Source organism: Erpetoichthys calabaricus, chromosome 16 (genome assembly GCF_900747795.2).
Source record: "Erpetoichthys calabaricus chromosome 16, fErpCal1.3, whole genome shotgun sequence".
NCBI lineage: Eukaryota > Metazoa > Chordata > Cladistia > Polypteriformes > Polypteridae > Erpetoichthys > Erpetoichthys calabaricus.
The window spans coordinates 58,086,425-58,102,623 of record NC_041409.2 but is presented as its reverse complement, the minus strand read 5'-3'; positions in this window follow the sequence as shown (position 1 = coordinate 58,102,623).

The following is a 16,199-nucleotide window of genomic DNA, read 5'->3' as shown; positions in this document are numbered from 1 at the left end:
TTTATTCAAAGGATATGAAGAATTTCAAGATTTAATATGCACAAGGGGTAACACTGCAAAAGCAGCCCAGACCAGAAAAGACGGCTGGCAAAAAGTGTCCGACAAATTAAACGCCTGTGCATTGTACTTACTGAAAGCAGCGTCTCATTTCCTATGTGTCAGATTAATTATTATTTAATATGTCATAATTCCAGATCAAACGTGAGCACAAGGAGAACACGGGAACAGGTTAAAGTGAAGTACAAGAATATACTTCAAACTGGTAAATACTGGTATATAACTATTTAAAGAATTGTTGACATAAAGAATCATATATCATGTAAAGAACATTAATTTTAAAGCTAATAAGAAGGCAGACAAGCAAAAAACAGGTGGAGGTCCACTCGGTCCAGACCTAACCCCTGCAGAACTGTTGGCTCTCCAGCAAAATGCCCATCTGAGGGCATTTCAGGGGGAAACTCCTCCTCAGAACCAGTGGCAGGATGCAGTGGTCACTTCATTTCAGGTAAAGGATTGTCATTGCATATATTTGTCCTCAATGTGTGCCATAGGTAGGTTCCATATAGCCCTCTTTTTTGTTGGGTCAGTTGCAGGGAATGTCATATCCCTTGAACCTGTGTCTGACCAACGAGATATTGACAAAGGTCAAATATTTGATGAAGACACTGTGTCTGATTATTCATCAGGAGGAGAGGTACATTTTCCAAATAATGTTTGATCAAACTCCACTCTGATCAATCCGATCAAGGCTGTTCCCATGTGCAAAGCAAATTCGACACAAAATGGGACTTCATCAGCACCTGAAGTCCATCTCCTGGAAAAGAGAGGAACCAGCGCTGGTTTTGAAACAATGCCGAGTTTGAATTTGTATTTTAAGAGTCATCCAAAAACCCGAATGCATATTAGAATTTGAAAGCACGCAAACGCAAGGCAGTAATACAACATGAATGTATTTGTTTTAAAAAGTGCATCTTTGCAGCATTTTAATAAACGTACAGAGGGAGCTACTTACAAAAACGATTTCAGGGAAACTCGACTGATTTTACATGGTTAGTCACCAGTGGAGCAATGCTTTACATCTTGGGAACTGACTGAACACTCGTTAAGTTTATTTTGAAATTGTATTTATTTATTTATTTATTTACATATCGATTGATTACATGCCCTGTGAATCCGTATCCTTGTTTTTATGTTTCTGTTGCTGTATGCATGTGAAATCACCCATGGAATTAATAAAATTGATTTAATCTAAATGCATCAAATGACAATATTCATCAAAAAAATGTATAACTACCTGGACACATCACATTTTACCGGCCAAACTCATGGTTATCTGCTGGCACTGATCATTTCCTCCAAACGATTTTGTCTGCTATGGAAAATCCACGCCCTGGACTGACGGAAGTCTCGGGTCTTGTTAAATCTTTCTAACGATGTGTGAATGTCGTCTCTATCCAGCAGGTTTCTGCCATATGAATGTGTTTGTGTCAGCCTCTCTTTTATATGATGCCATTACCTTCTGCAAGTACTTGGCCTTTGGTTCACCTCCTCTGACCTTGGTGTAATCATACAGTAAGTAAAGGGGTTGCCCATTGCGCTTGTAGTTTTTCTTCTCCCCGGATTGTCCATGTAACTTTGATTCAGTGCTCTCTCCTCCTGATCCTTTCACTCCAGCCTTCATCTCTGATCCACCATTCGACTTGTCTTAATGTGTAATTATGTTAGACGTCGTACTTTGGGGGTTTCCCCCTGTTTTTGGCACTCTAGACCCAGAAATCCCTACTTGTTCGGCCATTTTAGGACCATATTTTGGGCAGGAAATTACATCCTTATGATAAAAAGTAAATCAATACTTGTCTTCAGCGAAAATTATCGAAAGGACTTGGAGGTTCTGCACGCCACGTCATCCGACCCCAGGGGATTCACCCCATAATGGGGTACGAGGGGTCAAAGTCGCTCATTTTTCATAAAACTTCAAAAAAAAAGGGGCTCGGTAACATTGACAGGTGGGGTGTCGTTTTCTGCTATTGCAAGGTTGCTCATCGCGGTTATGACAAAATATTTTATATTTGCTTCTTTACCGGTGACCCCAGCACCCCATGACCAACTCCCTGAGAGTTAAAAATGACAAATTTCAAACGTAAACCCGTGGTTGTACCGTTGTAGAGTATGTCAAGGTCAGTGTTTGCAAATATGATGTTGGTTTTGACTTTTGATTCTTTACTAGAGCTCCAGTCCTCAATGGACCTCAATCAGAGCGTGAAAAATGACACATTTCTATTATAATTAAGAGTATTTAGACTTTAAACTTTTAAACTGAAGAACGCATTTTAGTATTTCAAATATATGACGCAATTAGTTTTATTTATCATGCACTTCCGCCTTAAATCGTCAAATTTCTTATGAATACCCCGAATTAGTGTTTTTAACGCTAATTTGGGCATTTTTATACAATTGAAAAAGAGCAACCATAAATAATAATAACAGGCTAATTTTTCCCTGTGACCTTAAATTGGATTAAGTGGGTCTGAGAATGTTCAGTATAATCGTTTGCGCACGAGTAGATGGAGGTAGAAAATGAGCAGAACCTAGTCCGGGCCCCTCATATGGCGGAGCTCTGCATGCTGTGCTGCCCTCTAGTGGCAGGTACTGGGATAAGATCTGCCACGTTGCGCTGTCTAGATGAGTGGGATGCTAGTACAGATTATGTTTTTTAACAAGCGATGCTAAAGTTCCTTTTCGTTTCAGAAATATAGCACAAGCTCCCTGCTTCACTGCTTTATGCAGAAAGCGTACGTTTGTATACTTTAGCTAGCTTGAAATTCTGAAACGTCAATGTCCATTTCAGCAGAATTCCAGATTCTCAAATTCAGTCCTCTTCTGTTGCTACATGTTTTTATTCCAAAAACTTTTTCAATCACTGGTTCATTTTCCCTATACATGATCTCACTGTTTAACTAGCAGCTCTTCTTCTTTTTCTTCTTCTTGTGCATTGAGAATTGTGCAGTAGGTTGACATTTACAGTTATAAGAAACTTAAAATATTTGTATTTTACCACAAGTGTAAATTATTTTTCTGTGGATTTTTCTCATTTAATTGTACCCTAATAATGACAGTTAACGACAAGCGTAGTACAAACACCAAGACAAAAGATACTGAATGCTGGAATGCTACACTTACCTTAGTGTCATAAGCTGGACCGGTTCTAGACAGGCATATATGAGGGGGCACATGGAGGCGGGAAAGGGGTGGGGGTGCTCTGGATAACTGTTTTTGTCATGTAATTGGATTGCACTTTGTCAGGCCTCTACCCTAAGACCTGTCCAACTTGGGTGTCCCACCTGAAGGCTAAGCTTCTACTGGTGTAGCTCTTAGGGTCATGAGGCACACAAACCCCCTGACCACGATAAGGTGGCAATCCCTCAGGAGGAAAACTGAAAAATAAAACAACAAAAAATAAAATAAAATATTCCTCATCAGATTATAACAACTAAAAATATGACATTTACCTTAATTGGATGGCCTATATCAAATATATTCGAACCCAACAATAACCCTTCCCACTATTGCCAATATTAACAAAAATAAAAATAAGTAGGCCAAGTTATAAAAAAAAAAAAAAACTTCACCAAGTCTTGAAAAATAAAACTGAAAAATAGAATAAAAAAAATAAAATAAAATAAAGAATAAAATAAAATATCCATCCAGATCTTTACAACCAACAACATAAAATTTATCTTAATTGGATGGCCTAATTTTCAAATAAATTTGCACAATAAATTAAGAATAAAATAAGGCCTCTCAATATTTACAAAACTAAAAAGGGTTGGCATAGTAATTAAAAAAAAAAAACAATTCCCCATGTCTTTTCCTACAATTCTCAAACTAATTTGTAGAACACAACAGATTTAGAACAGAACATTTGAACGTTTTTCTTCTTTTTTTGTCTTGTTTTAAGCCTGTTTGTTTTGCCAGCAACTGAACTCTCTGTTAGCAACTGAACAGCTCCACTCTCCTTTCTCCTCAATCCACTCTACAACAACAGTCTCCTGTTTCCCTTTGCAAAAACTCTTACAAATTCATCCATATCCAAGTTATTTGTTATGGACTTCTCATGGGCCAAGATCACCAAATTCCTCTTTCTTTTATGTAACATGGTGCGACGATAGGGGGTTAGGACCCATGACAAAATGGAGAAGGAACTCTCACACGATGCTGAAGACACACCAATCACCAGGGCGGTTACATACAATTTATACAACTCAGGAAAGGCTTCCTTGTACTCCTGCAGGAGTTTACACACAGTGGACAGGTCTGTTTCCTTTGAACATTTTTTGAGCAGCATCTGTTTTGCCACAAGAACTTCATTTTTCAGACTTACAACATCTGCTACAGTGCCAGCCATCACAGCCAGAGGGTGCAACAGGGCGGAATCTAGAAATGTGCTAGATTTGGGTGAAAGACTAGATATGGCTCTCATCAGGTCAATATTCTTGTGTGAAAATCTAGTTTCCATTTCAGAAATGGCCTTGTCAAGGATGTTGAGCAGGGATCTTTTCAGAGACTGATGGGGGGAAATGGTGTGAAGAACAATGGACTAGTCCCCCATTGACTGTACAAATATAGATGTATTTTTTAGTTGTTGTTAATTACCTCACGAGTCGCTGTGATTTTGACGACAGAGATCTGCTGCTTCCTCAAAGCCTCCCGCCTCATTTTGCTCTGCCCTGCTACTGAGAAACCTGACACCGGGTCATTTGCATACTAACAGTGATTGGATGTTTAGCTGGGGGGAGGGTGAGTGGGGGATCTCTGCCGAGTGCTGTGTGAGCCTGCGCACAAACAGAACACGGAGGGAAAGCGCGAACAAGAGGTGAAACCGATCATCTCATTTGTGCCTTTTCCAGTGGATGTTTCAGCTACTGTAGTAAATCTTGTCCATATTCTTTCTCAACTTCTAAAAGTTTGATTTAAGGGGGCAGGACGTTTGTTTAAGGGGGCATTGCCCCCTCTTGCCCCAGCATAGAGCCGGCCCCGGTCATGAGTCACTTTTGCGTCCATTAGTAAATACTGGCATAAATAACTGGAACACCTGGGTAACAACATGAAAATTGTGTTGATGATGATTACAACGATCTCAAAAACCAAAATCAAGACATTTTCTTATGCCCATGTAACATTCAGTACATAAATACTTGCTACATCCCAATCAAAACCTTGCAAACCCATTAATGTAATATCTGGAATAACATCAAAACACAGGAACTGGGAAATTACCACTTGGTTAATTAAAATGGGAGTTCAATTACAAGAAAGTGTTAATTGGGTTGAAGACCTGCAGCCACAGGGGTCCTCAGATCTGAACTTGGGAATCGTCTCTCTAATACAGCATTCTGAAACCCATCTAATCCAGATTAAGGTGCAAGGTAGGATCTGGCCACAGACACAGCACCAGTCTATTGAAGTCTAGCTGAGTCCTTGGTTCAAAAATTCACTTCAGCTGTAGGTATTGGGTTCAAGTAGTTACTAGGAACTGATTTTAAATTAGAACAGGCTTTGTTTTTCTTTACTGTTTTAACTGTGAATAAAAAGCTTCTGCATAATGTCGACTAGAATATAGTGGTAGGACAGATTTAATTTCATCTCCTTGACTTTCTATCCCACATCCTAAACTTCCTAATGTTCAGCTAATTGGCATCTGTCATGACTGTCACCACCCTGGTGGAGTAAACAGATGGAGAAAATGGATGCTGGATACCATCTTTTTTTCATAGTACAATTTTTCCAGGCTGTGTGGTGATCCAACAAGTTAGTGTCGTCACATTGCATCACTTGGACTTTCACTTGATTTGTGTGGAGAGCGTTTTTTATGTTTCATTTGCCTGAATTTCCATTGTGTTTTGTGCTTTCCTCCAAAAGTATTAAAACATGTTGACAAGTTGACTGGCATCCAAACTGGTATAGTATGTGTACCCTGCAATGGTATGGCATCATATAAATGGTGGGTTCCTGGCTTCAGCTTGTTGCTTCAGACATAATATACTGGCAATTCATTTATGTAAAGTAAAATGAGCAGTAGTAATGACTCCTACAGAGCACCATTTGCACAGAGTTCAAATACGTTCCTGAGGTATAATGGGGTAATAATATATATGTGTGTATATATATATGGAAGCAAAGTTTGCATATTTGTAGCTAGAGATCCAAACAAGGGACAAAATGAGTCACATCTTAGCTTTTTATTCATAAGCTTCACCCTCCCAAACCCCCCCCACCCCCCCCCCCCCCCCCCACTTGCTATATATTCCCTTTGATTCCTGTATGTCTAATCATTTTCCTCTGATAATAACACCTGATAAGTTGCCAATATATATATACTAGTGGGCTCTGCCCCCTGCTCACTTCGCTCACCAACCCCCAGGCTGGCGCTACACGCTAGCCACTTCAGGGCTCTGCCGCTCGCGTATGGGGAAGCGGATGTACAATTTAAACAGATTGCTATTTTCATGGGACTTGTTACATATGCATAATAGACCTAACTATTTTACATTACAGCTAGTAATTAACCATCATAAAAAATAGTATAATGTAATAAATTGAAATAAAATTATGTTTCATGTTGCATTAGAGGTATTTGTTGCGTTATGCATTTTTGTTCTGTTTGACTTTGAAATTAACAAGCAAATACTTTTTAAACTTACACTTTTACTGTAAAACTTTAGTAAAAATTATTTTTTGAATTACAGTAACTTTTCAACAATATCGCATTGAATTTTGATTCGTGTTTGGACTTACATTGTGACAATGCAATGTATAACTGCCTGTGAGTGAATATTGTTTCTTTTTCTGTAATAAATAAATCGACTTTTTCGAATGATTGTCCCTGTGATTTGTTAATTGCCATAGCAAAAGCTATTCTAATGGGAAACTTTAAGCGTTTTAATACAAATGGCATGTCAAGATCTCCTTTGGTGTCTAATGTTATCCACCGAAGATGTATTACATTAACTTTCTTATCGGCTGTTAAAATTTTACATGTCATTGCCATGTAACCGATCAACAATTTTCGCGTTCATTTGTTTGACTTCATCGTTTCTCAGTGCTAGGATTGCCTGTGTACTCATTTCTTCTGTTAATAACCCTTTGGGGTGAAAATCATCAATAAGATTTGGAAATAATAAGTCTTCTTTTATTGGGAACTTAAAGTGAGGAAAATGCAAACATTTATAAGAGCTGAGAGCGCTGGAACTGTGTCTGACAAAAGCAATCACACGAATGAGAGGTGAGAGGACTGTGGGCATGTTTGTAAATGGTTGCGCGGAGAGTGGGACTTGACAAAATCTCTTGGCAAAAGTCTCATCTGAAGATTTTCTTTTATAATAGAGATATATATAGAGAGAGAGAGTATGAAACAAACTGTAAATAAAGTCAAGGCTAAAAACCGATCCTGTTGGGGCTCAGACCGTGATGCCTGCTGACTGGACGTTAGACATGCTACTGTCAGTACTGTGCTCTGCGATGGCTTACACCAACATGAAGATCCCCCTTTTCAACTAACAAATGCAGAACGTCATTGCTGTTATGTTTCACACAGGGTCGTTGCCCTGGCTTAAGTTTATTTTTGGCTTATTTGATGTTTTGTTGTTGTTTTTAAATATAATTGTGTTTGTTGTTGTGTATTATTATGATTTTCTTTGGTGTTGTGTTTATTAATTATTTTGTATACTTGTATTATACTTCTGCGGCGGGTTGGCACCCTGCCCAGGATTGGTTCCCTGCCTTGTGCCCTGTGTTGGCTGGGATTAGCTCCAGCAGACCCCCGTGACCCTGTGTTCGGATTCAGCGGGTTGGAAAATGGTTGGATGGATGGATGTATTATACTTTTAATACAGGTTGAGTCAAAATTATGTTAACACCAATGGTACTGCTATGTACAGTATATACTTATATACAATTTTTGTGGACAATTTATGTGCCACATATGGTATACATGTGTTGAACATGATGGAACAGGTTGAGACATTGCTATAAATCATCTTGCACATATGAAGTATGTTTTCTGAATAAATTGTTTCTGCCATTCAATTGTTAACATAATTTTGACTCACCCTGTATATGTAGTTTTGCCAGTTATCTGCCCTTACTCCTTTGTTAGTATTTAGAAGAAAACTCCATTTAAATTGGTGCTTTGGCATTACATTTTGTAGCTTTTGATTTTTTTTAAATATTTGGATTTACTGGCTTCGACCCCTGCTTCATTTTAAGTTACTGTTTATTTGGTTTTGTAGTTTGATTTGTTTGCTGTAGGATTTTGCCTTTTAGACAAAACCTAATTTTAATCTTTTTTCAGCCTTGCCTTTTTCTTAATCCTTTTGTGAATTATATTTAATAAATTCTTTAAATAATAAGTTTTACTTCATTGCATTTTCTGTATTCTTATGATTTAACCGTTGGGTTTTTCTGGGCTTCAGGGCCATGAGATTGATCCATTAGTGAAGAAAATTGTTTTGTGTATGGGCTTTGCAAATCTAAATTTGCTTTATGTTCTCATCCACAGTTATCTTTAGGTTTGGAGGAAATAGCCAGGCCTCTTGTGAGGCCTACAGGTCTCTGTCATGAATTAACAACTCCAGGGGCTGACTGTATAAATCCTAACCACACATGAGATACATATACTGTGTACTTTTATTTCTGACAGAGGGATGCTTCCAAAGCCCCCCAAGCTCTGTACCCCACCCTTCTGGAGGCTCACCTGTCTTACATTGAGGGAGGCAGCCAAGGCTCTCAGCTTCCACAGGGTCCTGCCTACATCGTCAGTAAGCTGTGTGCACAGGTACTAGATTGCTTTTCCTCTGAAATGTCACTTAAATTCAATATTTTTTTCCTTTTTTAATGTTCAAGCAGCTCGCCTACACAACCTATGTCACACTTTCTTTGGAAGGATACTGCTGTTGTTTCCAGTCAGTGACGCTTGAAGTAGAAACAGCCTGAGCTACAGGGTCATCACTAAATGAGAGATGCCAGGACAACATTTAGACCCAGTGAAGATGGACAGGTCTGGTCACATTTAGTTCATCTCACTGAAAGAAGCACTGTATGTCATCAGTTGTTTGTTTTCCTTATTTTAGCTATTCACCAGGAAGAATTTATGATTTTAAATCTCATATTCAGTGATGACCTGGCCACAAATGCAGTAGCCTAAAAGAAAACTGCCTAATTATATAACACTAGCATTAAAAACCGAGCACATGCCATAATTTTGTATATTTTTACTTATAATAATTTTAAAACCCTTAGTGGGGCAAGTAACTGTAAAGTTATGACTATTTCTTTTGAAACCCTCCCAGCACAGAAAAAGGAAAATGTCAAACTAAAATCCACACAGATTCTAGTAACTCAATTGAACATCGTTGTATTTCCAGCCTGATCTCTTCATCTCGACCATTAAAATTGACTCACGAACCTCAGGACCAGAAACACACTCAATCTCACCCTTGCTAGCTGCTGAAAGCCATATAACACTATCCGAAACTGCATTACACTCTGTAACCAATCTATGCTCCTGGCATCTGCCCATCAAAAGTACTATGGTTTAGCCTTCTTTGACTGGCCAAGTGGTTCATGGCTTCAGGTAGTTTCTCTAGCCACCAACACAGCAACTGTTTTTCTAACCTGCTGGCTGGTAGGCCTCCATCAGATATGGATACATGCCTGCTAGTCTTCCTTATGTCATGTGACCTCTGATGAGTGACATGTCATAACGTTGCTGGCATGACTTGTAGAGGATGGTTAGGATCACACACTGACACAGCACATTGCCGCACCCACCACATGACAAATCAACTCAGGATCCCAGATTAGGACCTGAGTGCAGCCATGCGATGGGTGACACCTCAGCACCACAGTAGTTCAGGTGGAATAGAACAGTGTGAGGTTTTTAATGGTGGCTGGAGTGTCAATTCTGCCACCAGCTCCCAGGTTTTTCCCTGCAGGTTGGAGGGCCAACATGCAGGGCTGGATGCAGATTGACGTCATACCCAGGACGGAGCAATTGCAGGTTAAGGCCCTTGCTCAAGGGCCAAACAAAGTAGAATCACTTCTGGCCTTTACGGGATTTGAACTGGCAACCTTCCGATTACCAGTGCACATCTCTAGCCTCAGAGCCACCACTCCGCTCTGACCAGAAAATCTTGTTAGAGGCGCCTCCACTTTCATAGACTTCAGCAGGTGTTATTTAGAATCCGTGTCTAAAGAAGCCGTTATAAATGCCAGAATTAAACTCACTATGAACAAAAACATCTGCTGGTTGTCCCTATCTGTCTAGTTGAGATCCTAGTCAGATGATTGCAGGGTTTGTGGCCTACAATCAGGTTACGTTATCATGGACTTCTGGTCCAAAGTACTCTAGCAGCAGGTAAAGCCAAGCACTAGAATACAGCATGCAGTTTATTATGAACAATCTATTGCTACCACTGGACTTCAGATCAGACAGACCACTACTCTCAGGTGGAATCATTGTTGGTTTCAAATTTTCTCAGCAGTCTTCTTATAGGCTTGTCATTCTCAATGTTGCCTTTACTTGCAGGAGATCCACAAGACATGTTGAACAGTGTATGTCAGTACCAGGATGTGCCTAGTCTCCAAAATCCAGTTGTCATCCCATCCGTTTTAGTAACAAAAGGCTATGTTTCAAATGCTAGAAACAATTATATAGCATTTCAAGACTCAGTAAGTCAGCCATCATCTTATCAAAAAACAATAGACAGCATTCTGCCTTCATTTGCATGGCATCAGGAGAAGAATGAAGGACTTGTGATGGAGTAAGTCACATGGAGTGATATAGAGGTACCACAGTGTAGTCATGAAAATGGCACAAGGGAGCTTAGAGATACATCTGATTAAACTAAAAATATAAAAAACAGCAAGTGTTCGGGAGCGGCCCATGAGGAGTTGGAAATCATTTAATTGCAGCTTGCCGTGACGTACAAAACACCATTCAGGCACTTGTGTGGGAGTAGAGCAGGTCTGAGTAACAAGGCGAAGGTCTGTGCTTCACCAGATGTGAATATGAATCTTTCTGGAGCTATTTGGCTTCTAAAGTATTTATGAAAGAATTTCTGATCTTTTTATACATTAACCTGCATCTAGCCATGCAAGCAGGTCCTCCAACTTGCAGAGAAAAACTTGGGGTAGGTGGCAGGACTGGCACTCCAGCCACCATAAAAAAAACCTCACACTGTTCCAGTGTGGTGCTGAGGTGTCACCCGCTGCACGACTGCACTCGGGTCCCAATCCAGGGGGTTTGTTGTGTGGTGGGTGTGGCTATAATCTGTGCAGGCTCTCTCTCTATTGGAGGACAAAAACATCAGCTCAGATGGATGATGAAGCCAGTCTACTTGACCTGATTTGAAGTAGAAGCTTATGACTGAGTTTAAGCATCAATAAGAAGCTGAGTCTAAAGTGCTGTGCAGTGTTTGGGTGTCAGAACCTGAGCTATGGCCAATTGCACACCAGAAGAGCCACCCGGCTTTATTCTACATTTATTTCAAGCACTTTTGAAATGTTAGCAGGAATTCTATGTATTAGTTACAGGTCCTGTGGTGGGCTGGTGCCCTGCCCGGGGTTTGTTTCCTGCCTTGCGCCCTGTGCTGGCTGGGATTGGCTCCAGCAGACCCCTGTGACCCTGTAGTTAGGATATAGCGGGTTGGATGATGGATGGATCGATGGATATTTACAGGCCCCTTTTTGTTTTTTGCTTTCATAATTCCTCTGCTATTTTAATTATTTGCTATGTTTTATTTTTTGTATAATGTTTAATTATTACTATTATTATCATTACTGTATTTTTATTATTATAAGTAGTCTGTCAAAAGTAGCTGTTTTTTTTTATTATTTTGTTGTGTCACGCATGCGCGTCAAAATGTCTCAGTTCAATTGTGCTTTACTCACTCAGAATATGGAACCAACTTAGAAAGCATTTTAAGATGGAAAATCTTTTATCTCTGGCACCTCTGCAAGAGAACCACCTCTTTCAACCCTTGCAAACATATCCAGTTTTTAATACCTGGAAAAGATTTGGGATTAAATTGCTCAGAGATCTTTATATAGACAATATCTTTTCATCCTTTGAACAATTACTTTCCAAATTCAACCTCTCAGCTACACATTTCTTTCACTATCTTCAAATTAGAAACTTTGTTAAACAGAAATTGCCCGATTTTCCTCATCTCGTACCCTCCACCATGCTGGAAAAAATACTGCTCAATTTCGAGGAATTAGACACCATTTCCACATTATATAAAATGGTATTAGAGTCCCTTCCTTTCAAAGATCCAAGAGGACATTGGGAAAAAGATCTCTTAATCAATATATCAGAAAAGGAGTGGAAGGTAGCATTGCAGAGAATTCACTTGAGCTCCATATGCGCAAAGCATAGAATTATTGAACTAAAAATTATATATCGAGCTCATCTGTCTCGCTTAAAACTGTCCAAAATGTTTCCAGGGCAAGATCCAACCTGTGAACGCTGCAACCAAGCTCCTGCCTCACTGGGTCACATGTTTTGGGCCTGCACCAAATTAACATAATTCTGGACCAAAATTTTTAAGTGCCTTTCAGACAGCCTTGGTATCACAATTCCTCCTAACCCATTAACAGCTGTGTTCGGTGTTCTTCCAGACGGACTTGAAGTGGAGAAGGACAAGCAAACGGTGATTGCATTCACTACACTTTTGGCACGCAGACTTATTTAGTTAAATTGGAAGAATCCTAACTCTCCTCTGATAAGTCAGTGGGAAACCAATGTTTTATATTATTTGAAATTGGAAAAAATCAAATTCTCAGTTAGAGGATCTGTACAGAATTTTTTCAAAACCTGGCGAGATCTAATCAATAATATTTTAGAATAAGAAGAAATAATTATTTCCGCATTTCTTTCCCTTCTCCATTTTTTATTTACCAATGTATATTTTTTCCTTTCTTTTGTTTATTTTTGCCCTATTAAAAAGCCCTAAGCAATTCTCCTTTGGCCATGCTCTCCTTCTCAAGGGTGGGGTTTGATTTGTCTTCAATTCTTTATTGTATAAATTTATCTATTTATATGGAATGATTACAATAAAATTAATAAATAAAATTTTTAAAGAAAGGTGGAATCAACCCAAGCCAGGAGGGGGCGGAGCCTCCACTAATTACCTTGTTTTCTCGTTGTTCCGCGGCACAGAAAGACCGCCCATTGATGGCAACTAACCCCACCCCTTACAGTCCCAGGACTTTAAAATCGAGCCATGCGATATAACGCTTTGTTTACCCGATTGTAGAGGATTAATGTTATTTTGTTTGCATTGTTGTTATACACCATCGCGCGTTATTTTATTTGTGCACTTTGGCAGGTAAATAGGAACAGTCGGCTTGGCACTCCAACGTGCTGCAATTCTACCACCCTGTTATTCCTCGGACGACCACATTGATTAGGATTTTAGCCTCTCAGCAGTGGATTTTTTAATTGTAAGCAAGTTAGCACGTTAAATACCACTTTAGCTGGACATAGTTGTTTCTTTTGAAAACATTAATATTTAAGACTGGAAGTTTAGATGTTTGGATTGTCACTGAGGGGTTTATTTATTTTAAAGATGTGTTTTACAGTAGTTTGTTACATTTTGCAGGATTATTCAGGCATTCACCTTTAATCGGAGTGGAACTGAGATTTTGTATATGTGGATTTGCTGGTGTGTGTGTGTGCGTTTTTGTTTTTTTTTTTTTTGTTAAACGATTCTTCCATTATCGATGTGCAATTAAGCCCACAGTACAGTATACTATTTTTTTCGCCAGTAGGTGGCACTGTAGACAAAAGAAGGAAACTCACGGTCTTTTTACTAAAGATGCTTTGTTTCTCCAGCTGCCTTGTACAAAGTGACACCATCCAATCATCCATCCTTTTTTACTAACCAGTCCGTAGTGACAGGAAGCCAGTAACAATTCCGGCAGCACTGAGCACAAGGCAGGAGCCAGCACTGAACAGTACAGCAATCCATTGCAGAGCACACTGATAAAAGCATTCACACTAAGTAATAAGTCATACTGGACCAAATTAAGTGGGCCATCTTCTCGAGTACCATAAACACATGGCAAGAGCATGCAGTCCTCAGCCAGGCAAAGATCAAGCCAGGATTTGAACCAAAGGACTCTGAAGCTGTGAAACAGCAGCATTAACACTCAACCCTAAAATGTAATAAAATAGATACATAAAACATAACTGAAACTTAGAATCAGAATGTCCTCAGCAGAAAAAAAACAGTGCTCTTGCCTGTCCTTTTCAAGATTCAGTGAATGACATTTTGATGTCACTTGATGTCATCCACCCCATTTTCGAAGCTGGCGTGATCAAAAAATGTACAGTATTATAAACCACAACAATAACTCATTATACCAGAATCCAAATTCAAAATTACTGCGTAGACAGCTGAGTGTCTTGTGCAAGTATTTATTGCAAGAAAGCAATATAGGGCTCTGTTAATTGGCTGGATCACATATTCAACTATTATGAAATTCTTTGGTGCTCACTGGGAGCTGGAGCCTAAAAACAGGCACACATCAGAGGCCATTGCTACCAGGTACACTCATGCATACTCTCATGGCAGGCCAAATCACCCATTCATCAGTGTAGTGAGTCCAGGAAATCCAATTTTTCATTTGCTAGGAGATGAAACCTCTTCCGTGCAGCATCTGGTGAAAGGCAGGAACCAGCTCTGTATGGGGCACACTCATTCACACTTAATGAATGAAAAGAAAAAACAGAGAAAACCCCGTGTGGGCATTAGAAAGATCAGTAAGATTATTGCAGACAGCAATTGGCCTGGCAATTGAACTGAAGTCAATGGAGTGGTTGAAGCACCAGTACTAACCAGTAAGCCACTGGGCTGACATAAAGCAATCTGTTTTATACGACAGCTACACACAATTATTTTGACAGTAACTACTTACAATAGAGCCCCTGTTCTAAACTGCATGAGTGTTTGTGGTTTGTTCAGCTGGCAGGATACTTGACTTTCAGTCTAAGCATAGAGACTTCAAAACCCCTCTCAGGCAATTAAAATGAAAAATGAATACATTTGACTAATGTGAAGAGAAATGTTTCAGGTTATGAAATGTAATTCCTTTTGTAGAATCTGTTGATAGATGGTTCAAGTTTAGGTTTACAGTGAAATTCTTATCTTTTTTGTCTAACCAACATGCCACCTCTCCAGTACTATAATCAACAAGAACTACTAGCTAAACGTGAAATTTATGTTGAACCATCTGAATTCTTCTTTTCCTACAAGTGATCAAAGTGTCTGAGTTACTTGGCAATAATTGCAATGACTACGGTACTGAAAATAAGATCTAAATACACAATGCAGACTGACAGTAATTCTCAGATATAGAAGTAGCGATCCCAGATGTAATGATGGTGTCTTACTTGAACTGCCTTCAGGAGGTTTGTCACTCTGACTGTGAGCAGAAGACACTTCACCAGATACTCATTTTAGTGATGAAAAATCACCCTGTCAATGTCAGCATGAGGACAGTAATGGAAACTAAAGAAGAAATAACAGCAGTACATAATGAGTGAGGCACTTGACAACCTCAACAGCCTTCGGGACTGAGGTGGCCCACCAGCAATATAGTCAAAAGAACTCCCCTCATTATGACTAGCTGCCTGGCAACAATGTTATTGTGCACACATGGAAAGTGCCCATTCATTATTCATTTAGACCGAACGCACCTGTTGGTCTTTTCTGATAGGAGTGTTTTCTTAGCACAGAGGGTTTTTCTTGATTTGACTCGTTGGCAGAGTTCTTTTGCCAATTGCTTGTATATCCTTATGCTGAACATTAGAACATTAGAACCTCAGAGCAATCTAGATGAGAACAGGCCATTCAGCCTAACAAAGCCCACCAGTCCTATATGATTAATTCTTCTAAAATAACATCAAGCCAAGTTTTGAAAGTCTTACTGTCTACCACACTACTTGGTAGCTTATTCCATGTGTGAAATTTGCCTTTAACAATCCCTGTATTCTTGATGAACTCCTTTAAAATCAACTACTGTATACTAATTTCCTTCATAATTTTAAACACTTTGGTCATGTCACCTCTCGATCTTCTTTTGTTTAAACTGAAAAGGCTCAGCTCTTTTAATCTTTCTTCATAATTCATCCCCTG